This window comes from Pituophis catenifer, unplaced genomic scaffold (genome assembly GCF_029215685.1).
Source record: "Pituophis catenifer annectens isolate HBS135680 unplaced genomic scaffold, rPitCat1.0.hap2 SCAF_3, whole genome shotgun sequence".
Taxonomy (NCBI): Eukaryota; Metazoa; Chordata; class Lepidosauria; order Squamata; family Colubridae; genus Pituophis; species Pituophis catenifer.
This window is the reverse complement of record NW_027256883.1, coordinates 97,376,153-97,385,755: the sequence shown is the minus strand read 5'-3', so window position 1 is coordinate 97,385,755 and position 9,603 is coordinate 97,376,153.

Below are 9,603 nucleotides of genomic sequence, written 5' to 3'. Positions count from 1 at the left end.
CCCCAGAGTAGGCAGCCCTTCATCGTTGAGAGTTCTTGCTGCTTCCTTGAGAACAGGCTGAACTCTTTGCCCACTTTTTATGTTGGCCAACCGCTCAGGACCCAGGACATGACTTGTCTGAGGGTCTTTTCCTTCTTTGTGTGGGCTGCCACGTCTGTGGAAGATACCGGGCACTGCAGGTCTCCGTCGATGTGGAAAAGGCCGAGGGTGGGTGCGGGGTCTTCCACCGGCTCCTGTGTTGGGCACCTACTGAGGGCATCTGCGTTGCTGATGGCTTTGCCAGGTCTGTGCGTGAGGATGTATGAATACCCGGCAAGGAAAATGGCCCAGCGCGTCATCCTGGGCAACATGTATGTCGGTGTTTGTTTGTCACCTGCAAATAGTCCGAGGAGTGGCGTATGGTCCATGACGATTTCGAATGCCCTCCCATAGAGGTATTCGTGGAAGCGCTTGATGCCAGCCATTATGGCCAAGGTTTCCTTATCCAGCTGGCTGTAGTTGCGCTCAGCTGCCGCCAGAGTCTTAGAGAAGGTGATGGGGGCTTCCGTGTTGTTGGGCAATCGGTGGCTGAGGACAGCCCCAACCCCATATGGAGACACATCGCAGGTCAATACCAGCAGAAGCGTCTCGTGATATTGTATCAGCACACTGTCCGAGGATAGGAGCCCTTTGACGTTCTTGAAAGTGGTTTCCTCGGCTATGCCCCACTTCCAAGGGACCGCTTTTCCCAGAAGGTGATGGAGTGGCTCAGCAATCGTGGCTTTCTGTTTGAGGAAAACGTTATAGAAATTTAGCAATCCTAAGAAGCTTGAAGCTCTGGCTTGTTTTTGGGGGCCAGAGCTTCGTGAATTGCCTTGACTTTAGCTTTGGTGGGGTGTATGCCAGTGCTATCTATTAAATAGCCCAGGAACTCGACCTCCTGGACCCCAATGATGCATTTGTCTCTCCTCACATGCAGGCCCTTCTCTTGGAACCGCTTCAGGGTGAGCCTAAGCCATTCCAAGAGTTGAACTCTGGAGATGCCAGAGATTAGTACATCATCAAAGTACGGCACCACCCCTGGAATGCCTTGTAGAAGGGGCTCCATCATTGATTGAAAAATGCCAGGGGCTGCGCTGACTCCAAATTGGAGGCAGTTGCATTTAAATGTGCCCCAGTGGGTGACAATAGTCTGAGCCTCCGCAGTTTTTTGGTCGACTGGCAGTTGCTGGTAAGCCTGGGCCAGATCCAGTTTCGCGAATATGGTCCCACTCCCGAGTGAATGCAACAGATGTTGCACCACTGGAACTGGGTATGCGCTCTGCTATAATGCCCGGTTAATGGTGCATTTATAGTAGGCGCAGATGCGCACAGACCCATCATGCTTCAGTGGGGTCACAATGGGGGTCTCCCATGGAGCATGATCAATCGGTTCCAATATGCCTTGGGCGATCAGTTTATCCAACTGAGCATCTACCTTAGGCCGAACTGCAAATGGAACCCTGCAAGGCTTGAGCCGAATTGGAGTGATTGAGGTGTCTAAATTGAAAAAAATGAGTTTCCCCAAAAATTTACCTAAGCTGCCATCGAAGACATCCTTGAACTCACCAAGAAGCTTGTCGAGTTCATCCTGCCAAATTTGATGAATTCCTCTGATTGAGAGCCCTAGAGGCTCGAACCACTCCACTCCCAGCAGGGTTGGGCGGCTGTCCTTGACGATGGTGATGGGTAGGTCACCCTTGAAGCCATGGTAGCTGACGCTCAGTTAAGCTCTCCCCAGGACCCCGATGGGGTTTCCGCCGAAATCGACGAGCCTTGCATGTAGCGGCTGCAGTTGGCTCTTTGAAATTCGCGGTTTCAATTTTTTGAGCTGCTGCCAGTCCATAATGGAGTAGATTGAGCCCGAATCTACTTCCATGGCACATGGCGTCCCTTCCGCGTGCACCATCATGATGAACTTCGTGGCATTGTGGTCATCGGTGTGGGCAATGTGGACTGCTCTGCTTCGCGGGTACCCGTCTCCCTCGCGCCTTGGTTGGTAGGACCGTCTGGATGTCCTCTGGTGATCGTGGTTTTCCGGCTTGGCTTTCTCCCGGACTGGTTCTGGAGCTCTGCAGGCCTCCGCGATGTGGCCTTTTCGCTGGCAACGGCGGCAGGTCGCATCTCTCCACCGGCATCTGGCTCTCACATGATCGCCGTTGCAGCTGGCACAGCTCTCCCCTCAGCCATTTTGAGTGGTCTCATGTCTGGGTGGTCCGGAGACCTTATGGACCGCCAGTTCCTTGTCCGATTCGGATCCTGTGGTGGATTCCTCGGATGAGGTCTGGGGAGCTTTCTTAATTCTGTGGACTGCCTTGGTTTTCCGCATTGCTGCCGCCTCCGATGTTTCTGCGGCTGTGGCCTCTTCAATTACGTCTTTTAGCGAGACCTTTCTCCCGCTCAGCAACTTTCTCTGCAGGGAAATGTCCCGCATCCCAAAGACGATGCGATCTCGGATGGCGTTGTCCACGTGGTCAAACTCGCAGTTGGCAGCCAACTTCTGTAGTGCTGCCACGAAGTCCTTTATGGATTCACCCTCCTGCTGGCTCCATTGGCTGAAGGTGAATCTCTTTGCCGTCGGCGTGCCAGTTGGGGCGTAGTGTTCCTGGAGAACGTCTTGGAGGTTGCTCCACGCCATGGCCTCAATGTCCTGGGGTGCCACGAGGTCGATGGCCATCTCCAGGACTGCTGATCCACAATGTGCCAGGAACAAGGCTCGTTTGCGGTTGTCCTCCTGGTCTTCATAGCCGTTGCTGGTCAGGAATTGGCGGAACTTAATCATGTAGGCTTTCCACTTCTCCTGATCGGGGTTGAATGGTGCCAGCGAGATTTGTGGTGCTGCCATGGTTCTAGTGCTATCAGCTCTAAGTGACTCCAGCTCAGTGACTTGCTCTGTTGAGTCGGGCTGGGTGGCGATCATGCCACGAGGTTCTTTGCTGTGGTTCTTGAGCTCCTTCGTCACCAGCGTTAGATTGGCGCAGGGAAAAGAATACGCGAGCAGCGAGTGGTCCGTTCAGCACTTTATTAAGATGGAAAACAGAACTACTGGCTGTGCTGCCAGGCTCGCCTTATGAAGGGAGTTGGCAGGCAAGCCGGCCAATGACAGATCTTCAAATCTCCCGCTGGTGGACTAGCCAATCCGGCGGGGATGCCCATATAAGGACATAACACCCCGCCCCCCCATGCCCAGCTGAGCCGCACGATCATCAGAGACTTTTTTTTCTACAACTTCTTCCGCCGAAAAAATGCTTTTAAAAGTAAAAAAAAAGCCTCTGATGATCGCGCGGCTCAGCTGGGATCTCAGAGGCTTTTCAAAGCATTTTTTTTAACCACCTCTTCCCCAGAAGAGGTTGTAGAAAAAAATACTTTAAAAGTCTCTGTGACAATCCCAGCTGAGTTGCCTGATCGTCAGAGAGACTTTTCAAAGCATTTTTTTCTGCAACCTCTTCAGCGGAAGAGGTGGTTTAAAAAATGCTTTGAAAAGGCTCTGACGATCCCAGCTGTGTTCCTGATCAGCAGAGGCTTTTCAAAGCATTTTTTTGCATTTGCAGAAAAAATGCTTTGAAAAGTTAAAATAAAAAAAAAAGTTGGTCACGCCCACCCAGTCACATTACCCCCACCACCAAGCCACACCCACAGAACCAGTAGTAACAAATTTTACATTTCACCCCTGTGTGAGATGTATTGTGTTGGGGGGGGGTTCATGAAGGGAGGCTCAGCTAATCTCATTGTACACATGTTGTACTCTGATAATAAAGGTTTGAATTGAATTGTTCAAATTGAAATCTTTCAACCTCTCGTTTGTAAAACTTTTATCCTTTCACTATTTTGGGTGTTTAGGAAATTGGGAATTTTCTATGTAAATTATATATAGCTTTTATGTTGTTTTTATGCTTTTATATTGCTTCTATATTGTTTTACATTTTATAAATAAATATAAATACAGTGCTAGCAATATTAACAGTAAGATTAATAATTTGTTATATCAACAAATATGACATGCAGGAAGAGTACTGTTTTATTAATGTATTCTCAAAAGCACTTCAAACATACTTTATTTCCTGAGGAATACTTAATCAATATAAAAAGGACTTTCCCACACCTTCTTGTTATCTATGTGTCAATACCTGTAAGTGTGATGGAACATTCTTTCAGGGTAGGTATTGGGTGGAGCTTGCCAAGAACTTTCCCCAGATTTGGAAATACAAATGTTTTATAGCTATTTCTTTGTTCCTTGCTGCAAGTCATTTTAAGATGGCCTTTAGCCAAGTTGGTGATAAGCTCCGATCCCAGCAGTCATCTCAATCTTATTGCCTGAAAATCCAGCTGGAAGAAAAGAAGTATTTCTGGATCTGGCAAATGGGGGTTAAGAATTTATGGATTTCTTTCAGTCATGCTATTGATTTAAAAGCACCACGGAAAGAAATAAGGAATAGTATGAATCCCAAAATATTAAAATTTATTTCAGAGTCAAATTAGTATATGTAATCATTTCTTACCAAACATCATAACTTTAGGACATTGCAAAAATATTTTTTTTTAATGAAGCACCTTTCTGGTTGCATCTTCAACAACACAATAATTTTGCTCATTCCTTTTTTTGTACAAACAAAATAAGGTCCAATAATTCTGAAATACTGTTTTTGTTGTATAAGCCTTACTCTAAGATCTAGTGCGGTTTTTGGTAATAGTATTTAAACATTTTTTCATTGTTTTGATAAAACTATCATAGGCAACCCATGACTCCTTGGGTTGTTTCAGAGATCTCCCCTTACCAGATTCCTCAGTGCCTTCAACAATGGAAGATTTTCTAACGTACTTGAAAGGTTCTTAAAAATTAAGGGAGATATTCAGAGATGCGTCTGCCGTGAAAGTAGCCTGTGTTGAACTGTATAGCCGTCAAACATCAGCAGTTGATCACAGAAAATATTTTATGATCATTTGTATTATGTCATAACATGCTTGATGATATTTTTTATATCATAAAATGTGTTATAAAATTTGCCAAATTTCAATTCTATGAGTGTCATGGGTTCCCAATTTTGGAAACATTCTGTAAATTAATCCATTTTGCCCTGCGATGCACTATTTTACCCAGTTAAAGGTTACAGGCAGTAATCTTTTAATAGTATATAGAAGTTGGGGATCTCCAGGCCTTAATTCTATTTCGTCTTTAAAATCTGCATATCAGATTGTTTAATTGGTAACAGGTATTTATAAAAACTGACCATGGTCTTTTTAGTCTGATAGGGTTTAATAATTTCTTCTAATATGTGGTAAGTATAATTTCTGTCAGGTGAGGGAGGAGGAGAATGATAAATAATATTTATCTTTTAATATAGACATGTCTAAAAACCAATAATCTGTTAGCTAGTTGATATAAAGTAATGATCTCAGTTTCTATCTGGCTCTTCTAGATTATATATTATATATTATATATTATATATTATATATTATATATTATATATTATATATTATATATTATATATTATATATTATATATTATATATTATATATTATATATTTTATTTATTTATTTATTTATTTTATTTATTTTATGCAATTTATATGCCGCCCTATCTCCGAGGACTCAGGGCGGCTCACAATGGTAAAATGCATAATTCCTTATTAAAATGATATAAAATTAAAATTGAATTTAAAACAGTTTAAAATTCATTAAAAAACCCCCATTAGTCCAAGCTACGGAACAACCAGGTCTTCAACTCGCGGTGGAACGAGCGAAGGTCAGGGGCCATCCGGAGCTCCAATGAAAGTTGGTTCCAAAGGGAGGGTGTGCCCACAGAGAAAGCTCTCCCCTTGGGGTTCACCAACCGACACTATCTGGCCGACGGCACCGAGGGGGCCCTTTCTGTGGGAACGCACTGGGCGCTGGCTGCAAGGGGTCCAACAGATATCCCGGGCCTAGGCCATGAAGGGCTTTATAGGTGATAACCAGCACCTTGAACCTCACCCGAAGGGCAACCGATAACCAATGCAAGCCACGCAGGAGGGGTGTAACATGGGAGTGTCATTCTGCACCAGCTGAAGCCTTTGAGTGGTTTTCAAGGGCAGCCCTAGGTAGAGAGCGTTGCAGTAGTCAAGACGGGAGGTGACCAGTCCGTGAGTAACGGTGCGTAGGGCATCTTCGTCCAAGTAAGGGCGCAATTGTTGCACAAGGCAAACCTGGGCAAATGCCCCCCTGGTCACGGTCGTCACATGGTCTTCCAGAGACAATTGTGAATCCAGGAGGACACCCAAGTTTCGGGCCCTATCCACAGGGGGTAACACCTCACCCCCGATGGTCAACGATGGAACATCTCAATCGGAACAAGATGCCGGTACCCACAGCCACTCGGTCTTGGCAGGGTTGAGTCAAAGCCTTTTCCTCCCCATCCAGGTCCGTACCACTTCCAGGCAGCGGGACATCACATCGAGGGCATCACTGGGCTGGTTTGGGGTGGATATAAAAAGCTGGGTATCATCAGCGTACTGATGATACCGCACCCCAAAACCACGGATGATCTTCCCAAGCGGCTTCATATAGATGTTGAACAGGAAAGGTGAGAGGACCGACCCCTGGGGCACCCCACAAGTGAGGGGCCTCATAGCCTCTGCCCCCCTGCCAACACCGCTTGTGTACGGCCCGAGAGATAGGAGGAGAACCACCGTAGAACGGTGCCTCCCACTCCCAACCCCTCGAGCCGTCGCAGCAAGATACCATGGTCGATGGTATCAAACGCCGCTGAAAGATCCAAGAGGACCAGAACGGAGGAATATCCCCCATCCCGAGCCCTCCAAAGAACATCCACCAGTGCGACCAATGCCGTCTCCGTGCTGTACCCTGGCCTGAAACCCGATTGGTACGGATCCAGGTAGTCTGTATCCTCCAGGGCCAATGGGAGCTGCCGTGCCACCACGCTCTCAACAACCTTCGCTACAAAGCGAAGGTTGGAGACCGGACGAAAGTTATCCAATATGGTTGGATCCAAGGCAGGTTTCTTGAGGAGCGGTCTCACCACCACCTCTTTCAGGGCGGCAGGGAAGATCCCCTCATCCAAGGATGCCATTATTACTGCCTGGATCCAATCCCGTGTCACCTCACAGGCCACATAAGCAAGCCAGTAGGGACACGGGTCCAGTACAAACATGGTGGCACTCAAGCTTCCCATGATCCTGTCCACTTCCTCAGGGGTGACAGGATCGAACTCTTCCCAAATCACAAGACCAGCTGCCTCCTCACCATCAGCCCCTGCCCAGTCAGAGTCCAGGCCATCCCAAATCTGAGCGATCTTATCCAGCAGATGCTGATTAAACTCCTCGGCGCGTCCCTGCAAAGGATCGTCCCCCGCCCTTTGATTTAGGAGGGAGCGGGACACCCTGAACAGGGCGGCCGGGCGATTATCTGCGAACGCAATGAGGGCGGAGAGGGGGATGAGGGCGGAGAAGTATGATCGCTTCACCGCCTCCATCGCCACCAGATAGGATTGTGTAAACGATCTCAACTGGGAATATAGTGTTTGAAAGCACTTCAGATTAATGTAATAAAGGTGGTACAGCAGCTCTATTATATTTTGAAGCAAAACTTGTCCAGTTGACTAAGATTCTTTTTCAGAAACATTCCAACATTTTAGAATATGCTGATGAAGTGAGGTTCACATCATGAAAGCTTATGCCTTTTAATAAAATTGGTTAGTGGGGAAAGGAGCTACTCAACTCCTGGGTTTTTGTCACCAGGTCTGATAAAGAATTCTTGGAAATAAGAAATTGTGTAACAATCTAATTGGTTTAATAAATATTGTACTTCACCATGGATAAAAAGTAAACATTGTCATGTTAGTTCATGAGGAAAGGAAACTGAAAGCCCAAAGCTGGACAAGACCATTATTAGAAGCAGCCTAAATGCCACAAAGATGTGTGATTGTAAAAGTTCTCCAGTGCTTTAATTAAACTTGTTGCTGTCAAAATAAATGTTTTCAATAAAGTTGAAAGGAATTAGAAGAATGCTAAGGAAACAAAACCATGTCAGCACAGAAACAAGGCTGATCAGAGTGACCACATTTTTTCTGAATGACTCAGAGTTGGCAATTGATTAAATGTTAGTAAAAGTTGCCCTTTCCAACTATTACCACTTAAGCATGCAAAGAAAAAAAATTAATTCAGACCATACACACATGACATGCCAGCCTTTACTCTTTTTGAAAAGTGGTACCTTATCCAATCAAACAGTAATTGAATTAATTTTTAGATGGTCAACATCCTTGACATCTCCAACCTGTCAGGATGTCCCCCAACCATTCCTAGACTGCCTCAGTTAATCACTTCCCCTGCTGTTTTAGGCCTGGAGAGGTAGTGTGTCATTCACAGACTGATGAGCTAACAGTCCAAAATTCCAGATGAAGTCATCCATAGTATCATGGAGACAGCAAAGAAGTCCTCAGTCACCTTTCAGGCCAGAAGTCATTAGAAACTGAAATTGAGGCTTCCAGCAATGCTTTCTGAGAATAACTTTTCAAGAAGAAATATCTACATACCATGACCTCCCACCATGATCTCCCACTTAAGCAAGGAAGGTCTGGTCCATAATAATAATTATTAGCATCATTTAATTCAAGAACAACTTACTTTAAAAGGACATCACTGTGACCTACTTATGAAGAATAGAAACCATTTCTTTGAAAGAGGTGTTGAATTTCTTCCTAGAGAAATCCAATTAGACTGCCTCATTATTAGCTGCCTCAGCATTAAGGAGCTATGCTGGACAAGAATCATGTAAACCTGGTTTGCTAAGTCCCTGAATCGAGTAAGCAAATAGCTGCTCAGAGGAATAGAACCATCCCAGCCTATGCTGTACTTGTGTTACCAAAGCTGGAGTAGAAGCAGAGTGTTTGTTTGTGTGAGTTTGCTGGGCATGTGGTTATGAAACCTGTAATGTAATGCCAAGACACTTAAGTATCCAAAATGAACTGAACAGAGGAACGTTAATCTATATCGTTGGCTTTCTAAAATCATGCTGTGAAGAAGAAAAATGTGTGATGACCCCAGCCAGTGACAAGTGGGTTGTATCTTAAGTAAAAAGAAGGTATCTTAAGTAAAAGAAATTACCTTGTGTTTTCAAGCTCCTACACTTTTCTGTGTTCAAGAACTGCCTTTATGTTACAGAAATGATCCAATTCTGACTCTTCCCATGAGTCCATCAAATCCCAGTCCGCTCAGCCCCACAACCCCACTATTACCAGAATGAGCAGAGGTGGCAGCAGAAGCTTGCTACCCTATCTGTGATACAGGACCTGCCTTATAAGGTTGCAGTAAAAGGGTTATTACTTTGAGTCATTTTATCCTGGCTTAGCAGTTTAAAAGTCAGTACAAAATACCAACTCCGGACTAGAGAGTCTGTAACCAACATTTTCTGATTTCACTTTGCTGAAAATATCCCGATAAGGTAGGCCATGACCGTTCCAGGTTTGGTAGATGACGTCGTTGAAGAGCATAGTGTATTTTTAAATTACCAAAACCTAAACGTGTATTAGCAATCGGGAAAAGGGATACACACACCCGCGAGGGAACTGAACTGTGTGGTTTCTTGAA